Source organism: Lissotriton helveticus, chromosome 12, assembly GCF_964261635.1.
Source record: "Lissotriton helveticus chromosome 12, aLisHel1.1, whole genome shotgun sequence".
NCBI classification, from domain to species: domain Eukaryota; kingdom Metazoa; phylum Chordata; class Amphibia; order Caudata; family Salamandridae; genus Lissotriton; species Lissotriton helveticus.
The window spans coordinates 110,463,928-110,483,812 of NC_136073.1; the positions used below are offsets into that span (position 1 = coordinate 110,463,928).

At 49.2% G+C, this 19,885-nt stretch overlaps 1 protein-coding gene across 2 annotated transcripts in view; it reads right to left on the bottom strand.

The window, feature by feature from the left end:
• Positions 1 to 19,885, bottom strand: part of TAF6 (TATA-box binding protein associated factor 6) — a 102,471-nt gene that overhangs the window by 81,435 nt on the left and 1,151 nt on the right. The gene's annotated exons all lie outside the window — the stretch shown is intronic.

Consider the following 19,885-nt stretch of genomic DNA (forward strand, 5'->3'; position numbering starts at 1 on the left):
TGGTGATACTCGGAGGAGAGCTGAGGGGCCCCAGAGATTAATATACCTCACCCGCACGAGTCTCCCCCTTGTCTTAACCACTGTCCCTCCCTCATCCTCTAATACAACAAGAACATCACCGCCTGACAAGCAAGTAAGGAGGTATTATTGGAAGAGGAGAGAAACGCTATAACCTAAGCAAGAAATAACTCATTCAATGAGCATTGTTCCACAGTGGTATAGCCTTCAGTGGGGAGGAACTTGAGAAATCCCTCAATGACTATGTACTATCAGAAGGAGGTTACTGGTACTGTGTAAATCAAGCATAGTGTACTCCATAGAATTCCATTCGACTACCTGTAGGGGCCTAATTAAATGCTGGTTTAAGTGGGCTTAACCCAATGGCCTTCAATTGAGTAATAAGAGTATCTAAATGTCTCCTATGTAGATGGGAGTGTTGCTCTGCTTGGATTTAGAAGTTGTTTGTGCCAAAACTTAAAGTAATGCTGTGTTTGGAAATAATATAAAGTAAGCTGGGTACAGACATTACTTGATTGAATTATAAAAGAGTAAGAATTATTTGCCAAATGTCCAGGTGATTTATCTGTTTTACAAATGTTGGTCGTTCTTATGTTTTAGAATTGAAAAAGTATTCCTGCTATAATCCAACCAACCTGTATGATAATTTAACTGTGAATCTTGAAAGTGAAAAGAGCTAAGAGATATATATATTATTTTTATAAAGCAGTGCTTATTTTCCTACATTTATGGTGTAGCGTTTTCTTTTGTGTGCTATTGCGGGGTTTTACTTTTGGGTGGTCTGCAACCTTAACACTGTGCCTCTGAAATGCATGTCTTGCCCTAGGCCAGGCTACCCACTTCCAACATTTGCGGTGGGATAACTGACTTGGTTGCAGCTACTCACTAGTAATTCAACGCAATACACTAACCTACACCAGGAGTTTTCTCCTTGCGGCCCTCCTAATTTACATTTTTGTTTTTCTAAATTTATTTCTGGTGGTGGGTGGAGGTTGACCCTAGGACACTTTCGGTTTCCTCCTGTGTGAAAAGTTTATACTCTAGTAAAAATTGAGATAAATGTGGAAGAGCTGGATAACTATACTGTGACCCAACTAAGGGACTGGTGTCAGCAGCAAAGTGTGTTTTTTAAAAAGGGTGCCAAGAAAGGCGAGCTGCTGACAAGCATACGGGCATGGGCATGGGTGGAGGCTCATTCCGGGGAGGTACCAGTGTCAGAGGGGAGTGACAGGGACACTGTCGTTGAGACTGCAATGCTGTACCAAGCGGAGGGGGGAAATCTACTAACAGGTTCCAAGACACCTCCCAGGGTGGGCAGCAGTGTCTCGGAGAAGGGTTTAACTGAAGCCGAGCTAGAAGATAGGAGGGAGGAGAGGAGAATGAAGCTAGAATTAGCTAGGATGGATATGGAAAGGGAGGAAAGGAGGTTAGCTCATGAGCGAACCATCAAGGAGATGGACTTACAAGCTCTCAACCGTAGGTCTCCCAATCCAGACAATGGTGGCAGCGAAAAGAAAGGGGACACCAGGGAATCCAGACCCTATTTACCTAAAGATGTCATCGCTAGTTACACCTCAGGCGATGACATTGCCAAATGGTTGGCCGCCTACGAAGTTTCTTTAAGGGCTCACGGGATCCTAGAAACTCACTGGGGAGGTGGGCTGTACAAATACATGCCACCTGCTGGCAGAGACACTTTGTTGGCTCTGGAGCAGGATGAGCAAACCCACTACCCTGCCATGAAGGTGGCATTGGTGAAAAAGTTTGGACTTACCCCTGAAAGGTACAGACAAAAATTCAGGGGAAGTCACAAAATGAGTAACCAAAATTGGGTAGACTTTTTAGACTACGCCAAGAAAGCTTTGGAGGGTTGGGTTAAGGGCAGCGAGGTGAAAGACTGAGGGGCTGTACAATCTATTTTTGAAAGAACACCTCCTCGAGAAATGTTTTCCCGAGTTGCGCCAACACCTGGTGGACAGCAAGCTGACCGATCCCCGGAAGCTTGCAGAGGAGGCAGACACTTGGGCAAGTACCCGGGTGTCCTCCAAGGGGACTGGAGGGGATTCTCAAAAAGCCGGACAGGGCGCCCCCCAGAAGAAAGAGGGAGGAGATAAAAAGAAGGAGTTCTCCAAAGGTCCCCAAAATAATTTCCAAGGTAAGGGAGCAGGTTTCACCCCTAGGGCAAACCCGCCCAGAAACCCTAATCCTGGCCAAAGCCAGCAGCCAAGGGTTCTCCACTGTTTTGAATGCGGTGGTGTTGGACATTATAAGGGAGATGTCAGATGCCCAAAGAGACCACCCCCTCCCACCGGAGGAAAGTCACCGGGAGTAGCTAGTGTAGCGCTCGGGGAGGAGTTGCCCTTAGATAAGGGGGGTGAGTGGGCGGGTGTCACCTTAGTGTCCCTGGGAGAGCGGGAGATGGTACCAAAGATCCAGGTGCCCCCAAATACTATCAAGTATGGGCAATGGGTTACCATCAATGGCCAAAGAGGGGAGGCTCTGAGAGATACAGGAGCCAGTATGACTATGGTGAGAAGTCAACTGGTGTCTCCAGAGCAGATTGTCCCTAATGTACTCCACCCCGCCGCGATGGCTGACGGCAGAATGGGCCACTATCCAGTGGCTGAGGTTCCCTTTGAGTGGGAAGGGGTTGCAGGTTCACTTCGAGTTGCCGTAAGCCCTGCCGTGCCAGTTGATTGTCTGTTGGGGAATGACATGGAGCACAACACTTGGAGAGAGGTGGAATACCAGACGCATTCTGCGATGCTGGGTACACCTGACTGGGCCTGTGTAAGCACACGGTCTGCGACTGCCCGGAGAGGGAGTTCGCCTGGGTTGGAGCCTGGAACAATGGCCCAACCCGCTGCCAAAAAGGGTCAGAAACGGAGACCGGGACAGCCTGCTTCGGCTTCCACGCCCCATGTGACAGATCGGCCACCTGCAGTGGTAGGCCAGGAGTCCGTGGAGGGGGAAGTAGACTCTCTGGAGGATTTACCCATCCCTGCTGAATGGCATGTGGAGGGAGGTCCTACCAGAGAGGAATTCTGTAGGGGGCAGAGGGAGTGCCCTACCCTTGAGGGACTGAGGCGTCAGGCCGAAGCCCAGGCAGCAGGTGATGCTACGGGACACCACCATATTTACTGGGAGGATGGCCTCCTCTACAGTGAACCCAAGGTACCTCTACCTGGCTCATCAAGGGCCTTGGTGGTCCCGCAGCAATACCGAGCCTTTCTGCTGGAATTGGCTCATGCGATACCACTGGCAGGACACTTAGGCCAGGACAAGACCTTTGCACGGCTTGTCCTCCACTTTTACTGGCCTCAGATGAAAGTGGCGTCCAACACATACTGTAGGACATGTGTATCCTGCCAGGCCAGTGGGAAGACAGGGGTGAAGCTAAAGGCTCCCCTGGAACCACTTCCTGTCGTTAGCACCCCCTTTGAAAGGGTGGGCATCGACATTGTAGGGCCATTGGATCCACCAACAGCAGCTGGTCACAGGTTCATCCTGGTTCTGGTGGATCATGCCACACGGTACCCAGAGGCCATCCCTCTGAGGACTGTTACTGCACCTGTGGTAGCTAGGGCCCTGATGGGAATCTTTACTAGGGTAGGATTCCCAAAGGAGGTTGTGTCCGACAGGGGGACTAACTTCCTGTCTGCTTACATGCGGACTATGTGGAAGGAGTGTGGGGTGACCTACCGGTTCACCACTCCTTATCACCCCCAGTCCAATGGACTGGTTGAGAGGTTCAATAAGACCCCGAGGCAGCCCCTACGGGTGCTGCATGCCAATCGCCTCAAACCCCACCATGAGAGGCCAGAGGTCATCCTGATGTTGGTGACTGATGGTGCTGAGGAAGCAGAAAGCGAGCCTCTCCCAGACCTCTTTTCATGTCAAGAGAAGGATGGGTCGGTGGAGGGAGTAATTCTCTCCCCGTCTCTCACTCCTGAGCAACGAGAGGATTGCCGACAGGTATTGGGGCAGTACTCTTCACTGTTTTCTCTTGTCCCGGGAAGAACCCACTTGTGTACCCATGATGTGGACACAGGAGACAGCCCCCCAGTGAAATCCAAGACCTATAGGCTGTCAGACAAGGTGAAGGCTAGCATCCATGGCGAAGTAGCCAAGATGTTAGAGCTAGGAGTGATAGAACCGTCCAGCAGCCCTTGGTCCAGTCCGGTGGTGCTAGTCCCAAAAGCCGCCCCACCGGGCACCACACCAGAACTGAGGTTCTGTGTGGATTACCGAGGACTGAACTCAGTTACCAAAACTGACGCTCATCCAATCCCCAGGGCGGATGAGTTAATTGACCGGCTAGGAGCTGCCCAATACCTGAGTACCTTTGACCTCACTTCAGGGTACTGGCAGATCTCCTTGACAGATGGAGCAAAGGAAAGGTCAGCCTTCTCCACGCCTGAGGGACACTTCCAGTTCTGTGTGATGCCCTTTGGGCTCAAGAACGCCCCTGCCACATTTCAGCGACTGGTGAACCAGGTCCTCTCTGGAATGGAGGGTTTCTCGGCTGCTTACCTGGATGACATTGCTGTCTTCAGTAGCAGTTGGGAGGACCACTTGCAACATTTGCAAGCAGTTCTCCAGGCGCTGAAACAAGCTGGATTGACCATCAAAGCCAGCAAATGCCAGATTGGTCAGGGGTCGGTTGTGTACCTTGGACACTTGGTGGGTAGGGGGTCAGTGCAGCCCCTGCAGGCGAAGATTGAGGCAATCATGGCCTGGGAACCCCCCAAGACAGAGACTGAGGTCCGAGCTTTCCTGGGCCTCACAGGTTACTACCGTCGCTTTGTGAAGGGGTGTGGCACTATTGTAGCGCCCCTCACAGAGCTCACCTCTAGGAAACAACCTCGACGGGTAGTTTGGACAAAGGCTTGTCAGCAAGCCTTAGAAAAGTTGAAGCAGGCAATGTGTGAAGCACCGGTCCTGAAGGCTCCCTATTTCTCCAAGGAGTTCATTGTGCAAACAGATGCATCCGAACATGGCATTGGGGCAGTGTTATCGCAACTAAATGAAAAGGGCCTGGATCAGCCTGTAGTCTTCCTATCCAGGAGACTGCTTCCCCGGGAACAGAAGTGGAGTGCAATTGAGAGGGAAGCTTTTGCGGTGGTGTGGGCTCTGAAGAAGCTGCGGCCATACCTCTTTGGCTCGCACTTCCTGGTTCAGACTGACCACCGCCCCCTTCGTTGGCTGATGCAAATGAAGGGGGAAAATCCCAAGCTGTTGAGGTGGTCCATCTCCCTACAGGGAATGGACTTCCGGGTGGAACATCGGCCTGGAGTGGACCACGCAAACGCAGACGGTCTCTCCAGGTATTTCCGCCTTAGTGAAGAGGACTCCCAAGTGGTTGGGTAGTTCTCCCCACTTTCAGCTGGGGGGGACGCGTGTTAGACCTGTCTGGATTTTTTGCGCAGTCCCTCCTCATTATTATTTATTTTGTCCCCTTTTTGCCCCTCATACCCTTGATAATTTTTGTGTCTACTACTTTTTTAGGTGTTGGTCAAGGGGATAGGTGTTCTTTTTCCCCCCATAGTCTTTTACCTCAGGCCCAGAGGCCTGTTCTGACAGGAAAGTTGGCACCACCTAAAATGGTGGCCACCAACTGCCCCAACTGTCACACCTAGAACTTGGCCATAGCTGAACATAGGGCATTCCAGAACCTTCTGGTCCATGCTGGACCATTGAAGGGCAGCCTATAAAAGGCGGAATGCGGGGCAGCCATTTTGTCTACCTGTGGAAGTCAGCTGGAGGACAAGTGGTAGCTGAGGGTGGGAAGAGGTTAGACTCAGGGTTGACCTCCTGGACTGGGAAGCTGCCTTATTGGTCTAACCCACTACTCCCCTGTTGGTTACTTGTCTTGGCCCCGCTGTGGGAAGTTACTGGAGACCCTGGGCGCCTGGCTTGCCCCCTTTTCTAAATAATAGGGGAAGTCCATAGGAGAAGGAGACTGCAGCGCTGCGGAGCGCAGTCCTCTGCCCAGTTGAAGAGACTGGTAATTGTGCTAGACTGTCCCCTTTGTCCCTGATTCCCTGGAGCGTCCCCTCTCACCTGCTGTGGTGGAGCGCCACTGAGGAGAGCAGAGACCAGGAGAAACGGGCTGTTCCACCCTTCTTCAACCCCAAGCTGATACTGGGCGAGCGGCGCCGTTGTGGAGCCGAATTTGTGTGCCCTGTGGTGAGAAGTGGACTGAGGGAAGTCCTTGTTAATTGCCAAGTTGGAGAGCAGCGTCAGATCAACAGCGCGGCCCCAGGCGGTGAGACACTGCTCCCCCGCGCATGCCCGGTGGCGCTGTCAGGCTCCGTGAGGCGGAGCCGGATCTTTGAAGGCGGGAGCAAGGAGAGCGTCGCGCATGCCCCAGGGAACAGCGCGTCCCCTTCCAGAGTGAGGAGGAGCCCTCGCGCATGACCGGAGGATCAGCACGACACCTGGTAGTGTGAGGAGAGGCGCCGGGAGTCCCTCGGCGGAAGCCAGGCAGAAGAGCTTCTCTCCCCCCTGCTCAAGCGCCCTCTGGTGAGGCGAGCGCGAGCGGGAAGGGAGAGCCTAGAAGCCCAAGAGCGGCTGAAGTATTCTGAGGCCTTCTGCCTCTTTGAGTGTTGGTGATACTCGGAGGAGAGCTGAGGGGCCCCAGAGATTAATATACCTCACCCGCACGAGTCTCCCCCTTGTCTTAACCACTGTCCCTCCCTCATCCTCTAATACAACAAGAACATCACCGCCTGACAAGCAAGTAAGGAGGTATTATTGGAAGGGGAGAGAAACGCTATAACCTAAGCAAGAAATAACTCATTCAATGAGCATTGTTCCACAGTGGTATAGCCTTCAGTGGGGAGGAACTTGAGAAATCCCTAAATGACTATGTACTATCAGAAGGAGGTTACTGGTACTGTGTAAATCAAGCATAGTGTACTCCATAGAATTCCATTCGACTACCTGTAGGGGCCTAATTAAATGCTGGTTTAAGTGGGCTTAACCCAATGGCCTTCAATTGAGTAATAAGAGTATCTAAATGTCTCCTATGTAGATGGGAGTGTTGCTCTGCTTGGATTTAGAAGTTGTTTGTGCCAAAACTTAAAGTAATGCTGTGTTTGGAAATAATATAAAGTAAGCTGGGTACAGACATTACTTGATTGAATTATAAAAGAGTAAGAATTATTTGCCAAATGTCCAGGTGATTTATCTGTTTTACAAATGTTGGTCGTTCTTATGTTTTAGAATTGAAAAAGTATTCCTGCTATAATCCAACCAACCTGTATGATAATTTAACTGTGAATCTTGAAAGTGAAAAGAGCTAAGAGATATATATATTATTTTTATAAAGCAGTGCTTATTTTCCTACATTTATGGTGTAGCGTTTTCTTTTGTGTGCTATTGCGGGGTTTTACTTTTGGGTGGTCTGCAACCTTAACACTGTGCCTCTGAAATGCATGTCTTGCCCTAGGCCAGGCTACCCACTTCCAACAACGTTGAGTTATCAAAGAGTGAAAATAAGATGGATAGTAGTGGGCCATTATTTCATATTGATAAAAAGAGTTCTTCTCCGCCACATGCCGTGTAAAAAACGGGAAACAGCAAAAACAATGGGAGGGGCAGTATCATAGGTTAGAACTCTGGAAGCTTGTGCACATGGTCTAAAACCCAGATTTTTACACAGTGGAAGGATCCAGCATTTCCAGATTTCACTGTATGCCGGACAGAAAAAGAAGATATGTGCAATGTCTTCCCTCCAGTAGTTACAAGCAGGGCAGTTGGCCTCCGTCGAATTTGCCCATCTGGATGTTAGTGCCCCTATCGGTATGGAGCCGTGCCTCAGTTGAATGTATAATTTTCTTGCAAGTGAAGGCTGCACCAAGTCCAAAAACGCCTCCGTCCTGGATTCAACTTTCATCAATAGAAACTGTGGACAGCCTGCGCAGGGAGGTCGAGCAATGTAAAGTTTTAAGGTTGTATGACCTTACAGCCGCCACTATTTGGGACCTTTGCGTCCTCACGCAGCTGGCTTCAGGTGCATCCCAGAGTTGGGGCATACCAATTTGGTAGGAGAAAGCCTTAACGTGAGCCAACCAGGGTATATTCTTATTCTTTAGCTGTCCCCAAATTGCAATGAACTCTGCTCTAAAGGATACAAGCTCCGGCACAGACCAGAGCCTTCTCCAATAGAGCAGCGGTCGTGCAGCTGCCAATTCGTCAATGGGTTCCAAGCCTAGGTCCAAGCGTAGTGGTATGAGGGGGGTGCTTTGGGGAAGGGCAACCAGGTGTCGCATGAAGGCCTGTTCAACCTTCAATAAGTTATATACATTCGTGTGTCCCCAGAGTTCTGCAGCATACAAAGCTGCTGACCTGACCTGTGTTTTGTATATCTCAAGGGCAGGAGTAACAGGTTTAAAAGTTGAAGCTCTATGGAATCTACCTATGCCTCCCATAATCTGGGCCAGTCTCAGGGAAGATTTAGAGATTTGGTGGTCCCATGTGAAGTGCTCAGTCAATGTGACCCCCAAGTATACAAAAGTCTTGACTCGCTCCAGGGGAGTTCCGTTCAGTGTGGGATTTTGGCGGGTGTGCCTCGGGGGATTGAAGATCATGAACTTGGTTTTCTCCAAGTTGACCTCCAACCCTCGTGAGGCACAAAAGGACACAAACCTGTCCAGGACCCGCTGGATGCCCGTTGATGTTCGAGATAACAACAGGGTGTCGTCCGCGAACATCAGAGCGGGCACCCTACCAGTGGCCAGGCGAGGAGCATCGTTATCCCTAACGCCGTTGAGTACGTCTATCAGACCATTGACATACAGGCTAAAGAGGGTGGGGGCCAGTATGCAACCCTGGCGTACACCCCGGGTAACGGGGAAGCGAGCTGATAATTCCCCGTTCCTCCCACACCTCACCTGTGCATAATTCCCAGTGTGGAGTCTGATAAGGGCATCTAATAAGTAGGGAGGGAGACCAAGCTCCTCCAAGACCGTCCAGAGCCTCTCCCTGGGAACCAGATCGAATGCGGCCCGCAGGTCCACAAAAACAAGGTAGAGGCTGCCACCCTCTACTCTTGCAGTTTTCCAGTATAGGACCCGGAGCCGGAAGATCTGGTCCATGGTCGAGACCCCTGATCTAAATCCGGCTTGGAGGGTGGTGACGGTTTTATTCTCCTCCATCCAGCCCAATAATCTATCGAGTAGGATTCGCCCCATCAGCTTCTGGGTGGTGTTGATTAAGCTGATTGGTCTGTAGTTAGATGGGGCGAGCGGGCAACCCTTTTTAAAAATCGGAACAATCTCGGCTCCAAGCCAGGTCTCAGGCAATGCGGAACCCTGTAAGACCGCATTGAACAAGACCATCAGGTATGGAGCCCCAATTTTTGGTTGAGAACGAAAAAGATCTCCTGGAAGCCTGTCAAGGCCGGGAGCTTTGTTCGAGAGCAATCTCTCGATTGCCGATTCAACTTCCTTAAGGGAGATAGAATCAAGATTAATAGTGGTGATCCTCTCATGGTCACCAAATTGCCTTATCCGGTTTCCAGGGCCCAAGGCCCCCGGCAGTCCATGCTCGTGCAGGGGGTCTGGGGCCGAGGAAACCCCAGGGACTAGCAGGGTGTCCTGGCTTTTACAGAGGGAAACCCCGGGCCCCCAGACCCCCTGCAGTCTATGCTCGTGCGGGGGGTCTGGGGCCGTGGGAGTCCCAGGAGCTAGCATAGTGTCCTGATTTTTACGGGAGGAAGCCACGGGCCCCCCAGACCCCCGGCAGTCTATGCTCGTGCGGGGGGGTCTGGGGCCGTGAAAACCCTGGGGACTGGCATAGTGTCCTGACTTTTACAAAAGGAAACCCCGGGCCCCCGGCAGTCGATGCTCGTGCGGGGGGGTCTGGGACCGTGGGAGTCCCAGGAGCTAGCATAGTGTCCTGATTTTTACGGGAGGAAGCCCCGGGGGCCCCGGCAGTCGATACTCGTGCCGGAGGTCCCGGGCCATACAGATCCGAGGGGGCAGGATCACTCTAGACAAGTTGTCCCGACCTTGGCACACAGGTGTCCCCAACTCAGGACTAGTGTAAAGTGACTTAAAATGCGTCTCCCAAACTATGGGAGCGATGTTTGAGACCCCAGCGTCTCGCTAACCTCCCGCCGAGGAGGTAGCAATGGCCCAGAAGGTCTTAGAATCTTTTAGGAGGAGTGCCTGTCTCCTCTCATCCCATCTGGATTCCTCCCACTCACTCTTGCCCCTGATGAGTTCCTTCTTATAGAGCAATCTTGCTGCTTGAATTTTTAGGGTGCCCTTAGATTTAATTGCTGTAAGAAGATCTTTCTTTGGTTTCTTACAGGCATGGTCATGCCAAGGGTGTATTTTAATCCTACGTGACTTCGTCCCACTAGCTCGATAGAATACATCCCCTAGACTCACCACTAACTTTCTGTGTGTCTCAATAATCTGCCCATGGGAAGTAGAGCTCCCCATGTCACTTATAAGTGGGGTAGTGTAAGAAATGGGGTTACCCAAATCTTCAAGGGGGTAGCATGGAACCAAGCGGGCAGGCCAAACTTCGAGGACATGTGAAGCACTCACGCAGTCCCTACAGACGACACACCAGGCACACCACAAAAGAGGCAGGACACCAGTTTGAGTTGGAAAATTAAGAAGTTTAGTATCTCCAACCTGCAAAGCAAAAAAATGCATAACAGTGGTATCATCACATGGCGCCAACTGGCACCAGAGCCAAGTGCATCAAAGAGGGAATTATTTACATGGGAAGTAAGGGCTGAGTCTGTAAGTCCATCTGAAATATAAAAATGTGACTAAATTAACATTGAACCTGGGGCCAATATGGCGGGGCCAACTCAGGCTCTCATCGTTCGTGTTAGGCTGTAATGCAAAATACCATCAGCATGATTACACACCGTGCACTAAAACTCCAGCCCGACCCCTGTAAAGGAAAACTTCAGGGCATCACAATAAATCCCAACATACAGGAACACCTGAAATAATTCAGCAATGCTTGCTTATTAACATGGGATACAACCAGGGGCCTGGAATGACATGTCAGGCCAGCACAGGGGGTAGGACACCTGTAATAAAAGGCACAATCACCTGCACGGTGGGCACAAAAGCATACAATTAACCATTAGATAGGAAATTGGCCTCACCATAAGCGTTTAAACAGTAACCTAGGAGCCAGGCCTAACCTCAGGGAACATCTGGCAACATGTAAAAATGGCATTTCTTTAGGCACGTCACCTGGCTAGGCGTATCAACCATTTCCCTGGGGGCCACTACCACATTCTACACTTTTCCCGTGGCCTTTATGATGAACCGGGTCTCTGTAGGCAGTTCGGGGGGGGGGCCTAACCGGCACCCTGTGGTTAACTAATCCCCCAGCAGTAACTAGCGGCCTTTACCCGGGTTCTGGGCACTTGGGCCCCTATCAGTCAACACAAAGGGGGAGGGGAGGCGGACACCGACCCTGTGTCCCGTTGCCCTCTCTACGCCCCACACAGTTAAACGTAGGCCCCACTCACCGGGCTCCCCTCGATGGCTCCTGCGGGGCTCTGTAGGTTCTGCAGGCGTCCTCTGGGGTCTCCTCTGCAGTAGGGGCCAGGCACCGACAATGTGCCTCGAAGCCCCTGCCGCACAGCACTCGAGTCGCGGGGCTCTCCTCAACACCCGAGAGCCCCGGGGCACCTCCTTAGTCCGGCGCGGGTCACACGGGGCCCGCAAGGCCTCACTCAGGCCTATGCTGCCCACACTCACGGGCAGTCCAGGGCCTCCTTGGCGGTAGGGGCAGGCACCGACAATGTGCCTCGAGGCACCTGCCGCACAGCGATTCACTCGCGGGTCCTGCAGCACCCTCACGTCGGGGTGGAAGGAAGGAGGGGTTCGCGCTTCCTCGAGCGCCCCTCCCGGCGGTATCTTTCGGCTTCTCCCGGGCCCCTCTGCCTCACGGGGACCCGGGACACTCACTGGTCGTGTGGGTGCCTGGCGTCTTGCTTTACCCGGGCCCTTCTTCCTCACAGGGGCCCGGGGTTTCCAAACGTCGTCGGCGAGGCCACCGGGGACGAGCGCGGGGACTTGGCCAGCGAGGGGGAAGCCTGCCTGGCGTTCCTCCCTCCTCCTTCGGGTCGCTTCTTCCGTGCCGGCGGGGCTGGCACCGACAGTGTGCCCCGGCCCCGCCTCCTCCACTGGCCCCTCACTCCGGGGCTCAGACCGGCGGGGTGGGCTCCCGCTCCAGTCGCTGGCAATCGGGGCTCCCCCCTCAGTCACGGGGGCCCGCACCGGTACTTCACCTGGGTCCCCCTCCCTCACGGGGGCCCAGGGCTTCAGGACGCTCCTCTTGCCGGGCTGCCGGCCGGCAGCCAATCCCTGCGCGGCCTTCAAGGGTCACGGCCGCGCAGGCCAATCCGTGCGCGGTGGGGGCGGGCCGATGACGCGGCCGGGCCCCCGTCACGTGATGCGGGAGTCGGCGGCCTCGGGGCCTAGAGCGGCCCTTCCTTCACTTCGGCGGCCCTCTCCTAGCACCGGGGGCCGCCGCCACGATGCCCACAGCAGTGGGGGTCCCCTCGGCAGCGCCGGGCCGCGGCGGTGATATCGGCGGCAATAAGGGGTAGGCTCCCTTTTTAATTATTTCTTTATATGGCAAACAGCGCGCCAAAACGAGGGTCGGCTCCTCCAGCGCGATTCTCCTCAGCAGGATGGCGCTATTCACAGCGCACTGCTCCTCCCTCTGCCCACAACCTCAGCTCCTTCCTCAGGCCACGCAGAGGGGGCAGGAAATTAACTCTTCCTCAGCGCTTCGCAAGTATAGCGCTTGACAGGCAGGCTTTACAGCACTAGGGGGCCACAACAGTCCCAGGGCCCAGCGCTTTCACAGGGCCTCACAGTACCTCAGCCAGCAGCAGTTCTTTTGGCGGCACAATCTTCACCATGGTGCTTCAAAGGGGCCACAGCTTTTCAAGGGGGGTAGACAGTCCCACTCCTCACCTCCTGGGCGCTTCTTCCTCGCAGCACTGGCGTAATTCCCGGTCCCCACAGTGTCAGGGACCTGGGTAGGGGCCCTCCCTTGTCAGGGGCCATGGGGACAGTAGAGTAGGGGTTTTTAGGGGTGCAGGGCCCAGCTCACAGGCCCATGTGGCGGTAGCTCCTCGCAGCAGGTCCCCTCTCTTTCTTTTCCCAGCGCTGACTGACTCTCTGGTGGCACATCCCCCTTACTTATACCCTCCTCCCAGGCAGTGCCAGAACCTTCTAGAATGTTGGCAAAGCTGGCCTATACTGGCTCAAGGGGAGGGGTTGAGCACCCTGGGTGCCAGGCTTTCCCTCCAAAAGCTAGGGGTAGCTGGGTAATATTATCTAGACCGCTGACCTATGGCAGTCCAGTGGCAAAACCCATGGGCATGGCATCCATTTTAAACACAGTACATTTTAGTCAGGTGCATTTCTAAAATGGGGAAATTTACAAGTGCTCACACCATTACATAACATTCCATATTAACAAGGTGTCTCACACCACACATGGCCTATACAGGTTTAATCCCATGGGGGAGACATCCTAAATTGGGGGGGCAAAAGCGAAAAATTTTGGGGGAAAAGGCCAAGTCCAACAGGTAGCAATCTGGTAGATTTCTGCAAGACGGCTTGGGGAGTCCACACAAGAAGGCCATTTAACCATTCTCCTGTTAGATATAATATAGGGTGGCACTACCAAATTATGGCTAGAGTCAGGGTTAGTTAGTCCAAATGAGCCAGGCTTAAGCGTCAGGACCAGCGCGTTATGGTCGCTGTCATGCCTTGGAATGACCCTAAAATCTTTGAACCTGTCCCAGTGTTTGGCTTCCAACATGAGATAGTCAATGGTGGAAGTACGATTAGTCCGTTTATATGTAGGTAGGCCGGAACTGTCGTTATTGGCCCTTCCGTTACATGCCCGCCAGGACATTGCAAGGGTCAGGGATTTGATTTGTAGTACTAACGAGGTCCAGGCCCTTACCGGGGCAATCCTTGGGGCAGGAATATGCCAGAGCAGATCAACCTCATCCTCATCGCACAACTCGGATCCACCCAGGGGCTCGAACTGGCAATTAAAATCGCCACCAAGGATTATCGAAGTTGTGGGGTCAAGTGTTTGAAGTTGAAGATGTTGTCATTTCATTTGTCAACTCTTTATGTTCTCTGCTACACCTATTTGATATGCACTTGTGTCTGGCTTCATGTCGTGCCAGCCTGGCCAGCTGGTATAAGTGTGGCTTGTGGGCCAGGTAGTTGAGATGGGGTGCGGTAGAGTAAATGATGTGTTTTTGTTTTGCATGGTAGACAGGGAGAAGATGTGTGTGATCGAGTGTTTTTTGTATGGAGAATTAATGGGTTACGTGGTGCTTTATACATTTCCTAAGTTACTTAAATTATATTTATAGGTTAAATGCATGGACTTTCTCCATTCGGTTTTATATTGCATGTACTTTCTCCATTCTTAGCATGTATCAGATTGCATTTACTATGATGACATTTTTGTTGTTTTTAATGTTTAACATTCATGGAGTAGCAACAATATTTGTCAGTATTCTGCTTTGTTTGCATGACTATTAACCAACCAATTTCATTGAGCTGTGTTTTCATGCATTGTTTTTATTATTGTTTTATTTAAAGTGTTACATGCCTGTGCATATTATATTTCCATTAAGGAGTCTCCTTTCTTGCTATGTATTTGTGAGATGCATGGGAATGTAGCAATGTTTTCTTATTCCTGTAAAGAAAGGAGATGTGTTGTATCTGCTGCTCAGCTAGAGTGACTGTGGTCTGGAATGTTGGTGTGTGGGGATGCTGTGGAATGTTGGATGAGCGAGTCAGTTGGAGGATGGGATAAGCAGCAGGAGGGCTGCTTCTAGTGGGGCTCTTCATTACACCTTTGATCTTAACATCTTAAACAAGCATTTGCAATGCAATAGGTCTCGCATTTACTCAAGTTTAAGCTATTGGCATTGTAAATTACAATGCCTTTTATTTATGTTTCAAAAACCAAAACATAAATAAGACATTGTCATTTACAATGCCAATAGGTCAAAGTCGCATAAATGCGAGACCTATTGCATTGCAAATGCTTGTTTTAGATTGGTAACAGAATGAACTGACTTTCTTTCAGGCTGAATAGTTGTTGCTAAGCCCATTTTAGCTGTCCCTAAACTGAGTTCAAAGACCCGGCTCGTGAACTCCCTCGATAATTTGGCAGAAAATCAGCTAGGTGATTGAGACAGCCTCTTACGTTCAATGACAATCCGTTCCACCTTTATAGAGGGTTACCCCATCTTGACTTTGTGCGAAAAAAGTGACTTCTACTTGCAGCATTTATTGATGCAATTTTACATTTCAGAAATCTCTTTAGGAACCGTTAACATTCATACACAAATGTTGTAACACTGAAATATTATTGACTACTCGATGTGCATTTACTTGGCCTAATTTAGAATCAATACATGTTTTTATTTTAGATTTGGCTTTTTTTTTTTTTTACTAACTAGATTATAATTATCTACCTTCAAAAAAAAATACTAGAATTCAGGGCATTCATTCATTTACTTTAGTAGGTTTCTGCATATAAAATGAAGCAGGCACATATTGTCAGCCTGACAGCATTTTACTGCCCCGATTGGTTTGCAGGCTAGAGCAACCAGAATGAAAACTAAAAAAATAAAGCAGTAAGCAATAAAGGGCCTTTGGAATGACCTTTAACTTCCAGCCCATAATTAAAAATATGCTTTCAATGCTTGGAGAACAGAGCATTGGACAATGAACCGTATGATTATTTATGGAACGAGACCAGGTCTAATTTTAATCTGTGCACATTGGGCTTGGATCGAATATTAATATCTCTATTCTAAAATTGGTGCTAAGTAGAAGCAGATGTATGCAATATATTAGTGCTCAATTAAATAGGATGTGGCGTAACGGCCAGAGCTACCCGATTTGCAAGTGGGGAAACGGGTTTGAGTCACAGCGTGGGCTCAACATCCTATGTTTCTGAGCAAATCACATAACCTCCCCGTGCCTTCAAAAAAATTAATGTTTCCTCGTGTAATGAAACTGGTGCTAATGTAAAGCACTACAATACCTACTGGCAGAGTTGTGGAGTTGGCGCTATATAAAAACTGCAACAACAAAAAAATTATATGATGTGCGGTTCTCTCGGTAGAGGTATTGCACAGTTTAAAATATAGACAAAGAGCCAACCTTCCCTGGCATTTTCGCCACTATTACAATCTGCCCAATATACAGAACTAGAGAGCTCCCTTTTGAGAGAACGGTTTAACCATCATTTACCACAGTTGTTTTAAATTACATATTTTATAGCTTTCTGTATTGTTTGGAAGTCTCCCTGGAAATGTCCAAACTGCTGTGCCTCAAGCTGGGTATGCGTTTTCAGCAAAATTGTCACATCTCGTCTGCAAATACTTTCCACCTTTTAACTATTGAAGGCTCCTTCCAGTTTGGCTATAAACTTGCAGTCGATAACTCACTTGAGCAACTCTATCAGATAAGTTACGTTTCACTCAAATTGAGTATGCCTCGAGGCAGTCAGCAGAACGCAGTAAACAGTTAGCCTTCTATAATGCACTGCCCTCGTGTTCAATCCGACTGCCAGGCTGCACGCGCTTTGCGGACGGCATTTACAAACAACTACTCAGGAAACAAGAACAGCGAAAGTAAATGCCGTCCGCAAAGCACGTGCAGCCTGGCAGAGTCGGATTCCGACACGCGCCTCTTGGCTGTTTATCAGCGCCGCGCGCCTCTCTGCAGACTCCCCCTGCATTCCAGAGAGGCGCGCGACGCGATCCGGTCTGCATTCGCATGCCGTGGAGACAAGACCTGGCCGCGCGCACAACGTTATCCTATGGAGAAACGCTGCGCGCGGCCAGGTCTTGTCTCAAATCGTCGGTCTCAGACTGCTGAGACGACGACTATAGTTCTCGCTTGCGAGAACGCGCTTTCAGCGCGTTCGTCGTAGGCGAGACCTAAAAAGCAACTTAACTTTTCTACACTTGGACTACTAGATGACATCATTTGATTACAATAGTACTAGGACACAAATATAAATTGCAAACGTACATCTACATAAATGGGTTATTTATCATGAACTTTGGAGAGTTTTGCAACCTCCTACAAAGATCTACACATAGATTATATTGTCTGTTGGTGGATTATTTAGTTCTGAGCTTGTGCATCCAACCCGATCTCCCTGAGAAACATGTGACTGCTCCCTCAAGACACCCTGAGAGTCAAGAGCTGAAATACTTTTACTTTGCCAAGTCATAAGTAAGGCAGTCCACAGGAAAACAGTGGCTAGCGACATGAACCACAATAGTTGGGGTTAAGAAGCCCTGGTCTGTCCTGTGGCCTCCGAATGGAGTGTGACAGTTGTGCTACACTCTTATAAAGGCACCATCATTTCTATAAAAAAGTAAATATTATTGAAGACAAAGTAAAAGGTACATACATTTATGAGAGGTCTAGATCTAATCCTAGAAAGAGAGGTAGTAAAATGTTAAATACAGATCTGCATTTTGGCAAAACATGGTTACCTTAATCGTGGCTGTGGTAGGTAATAACGGGGTAAACCCTTATCCTCACCGACCTGGGTTAGCATATAGTTACAAAAAAATGGTCGGTTACATCACATATTTTAACGAACTTTTCATCATTCAATTGTAAAGGTACACACAAGAATCAAGTATCTTTGAGACTGAATTTAATTCAGCTGTACACATAAGTATCCAAAACTTTCACAAGTATTATATTTCATTTCATACAATACAGTTTCTGAAATCTTCATTCAAAATGGTGCTCGGTAAGTGCCAAAGAAAAAGGGGGGGATTGCAGTAGGATAGGGTGTGGTTGGAATAGATTAAGGGACAAAGAAAAGGAATTGTGTCCTGTAAACAATTCTATCTCATTCCGAGAACATTTCTAGTCAATGTAAGATCAAACAAGGTTCCCTATATACACTATACACGGGAGCCATATATGGCCAACTTTGCTGCGGCGTGTATGTATAAAGGTGGTGTTGTCGACGTTTCGACCCCTAAGGTAAGGGCGGGTGGTTCCTCAGTCTAGGGTCTTCATCAGGACAATAAAATCAGTGACAGTGAGCACATATATTTACACAGGCGGTTTGATCAGGTCCCACTTCAGTTGAGACTTGCGCCTTTGGTGTATTTATGTTCTTCGATCAACAGGAGTCCTAAGTCAATTAGTCCCAGATCGCGGGGTAAGAAAAATTTGAAAGCCTCCTGGTTATCTCCATAAGTGGGTGTGGCAAACGTCCTACATCCACTGGAAGAATTAATCAAAGGTGGAGATTCCTTACACCAACTGTGGTACTGCCGGCGAGCGTCTCCACAGTCACTGTGGTACTGCCGGCGAGTGTCTCCACAGTCACTGTGGAGACGCTCGCCGGCAGTACCACAGTTGGTGTAAGGAATCTCCACCTTTGATTAATTCTTCCAGTGGATGTAGGACGTTTGCCACACCCACTTATGGAGATAACCAGGAGGCTTTCAAATTTTTCTTACCCCGCGATCTGGGACTAATTGACTTAGGACTCCTGTTGATCGAAGAACATAAATACACCAAAGGCGCAAGTCTCAACTGAAGTGGGACCTGATCAAACCGCCTGTGTAAATATATGTGCTCACTGTCACTGATTTTATTGTCCTGATGAAGACCCTAGACTGAGGAACCACCCGCCCTTACCTTAGGGGTCGAAACGTCGACAACACCACCTTTATACATACACGCCGCAGCAAAGTTGGCCATATATGGCTCCCGTGTATAGTGTATATAGGGAACCTTGTTTGATCTTACATTGACTAGAAATGTTCTCGGAATGAGATAGAAAAGGAATTGTGTCCTGTAAACAATTCTTTGTCCCTTAATCTATTCCAACCACACCCTATCCTACTGCAATCCCCCCCTTTTTCTTTGGCACTTACCGAGCACCATTTTGAATGAAGATTTCAGAAACTGTATTGTATGAAATGAAATATAATACTTGTGAAAGTTTTGGATACTTATGTGTACAGCTGAATTAAATTCAGTCTCAAAGATACTTGATTCTTGTGTGTACCTTTACAATTGAATGATGAAAAGTTCGTTTAAATATGTGATGTAACCGACCATTTTTTTGTAACTATACATTAATCGTGGCACCATTAAGTTGTGCCACTCCTATAAATCCACCAAGTGGGTAGTTAAAAACACAATAATCAAAGCACTAATCACAGAGTTAAAGACCTGCATTTTGGTGCTAGATTGCCTTCTAAGAAGACACCCCTTTTTATTTGAACTTATTTGATATATTTCACATCGGCCAAACAGCAACAGAGCTCATTACAGAATACATGTTATAAACAAGAGGTGGTGTACACAGAAGAAAGTGTGTGTGGGAGGAGCGAAGGGTCTTACTGAAATAAAATTACAAAAATAGACGTGGGGAGTTGTATAATGCACATAGACTTGGACCAGTACCCGACACTGAACCCTTAATAAGCCATAATTCTATATATTTTTAAATTAAGAGAATGAAATAAGGTGATTTGTCCAGAACACAATGTTTGTTCAAAGTGCCAAATCCAAGAACGAACAAGATTCCCTTAAGATGCAAGGTAGCCAACCAAATCACGCCATCAAATATGGTATCTATACAGGTACTGCCACTTTTCTAACCAGAATGTAGGCTGTCGCTTCTGCATTTAAAAAGTGTACAGGCACATATTTGCTTAAAAGTTATAACGCACTAGCCTCAATTATATTATTGCACTATGGGGTTCTATTCCATTCAAGGAAGATACTCCTGCACAATTAACCACCAAGAAATAACAGTGTCTCCTAGC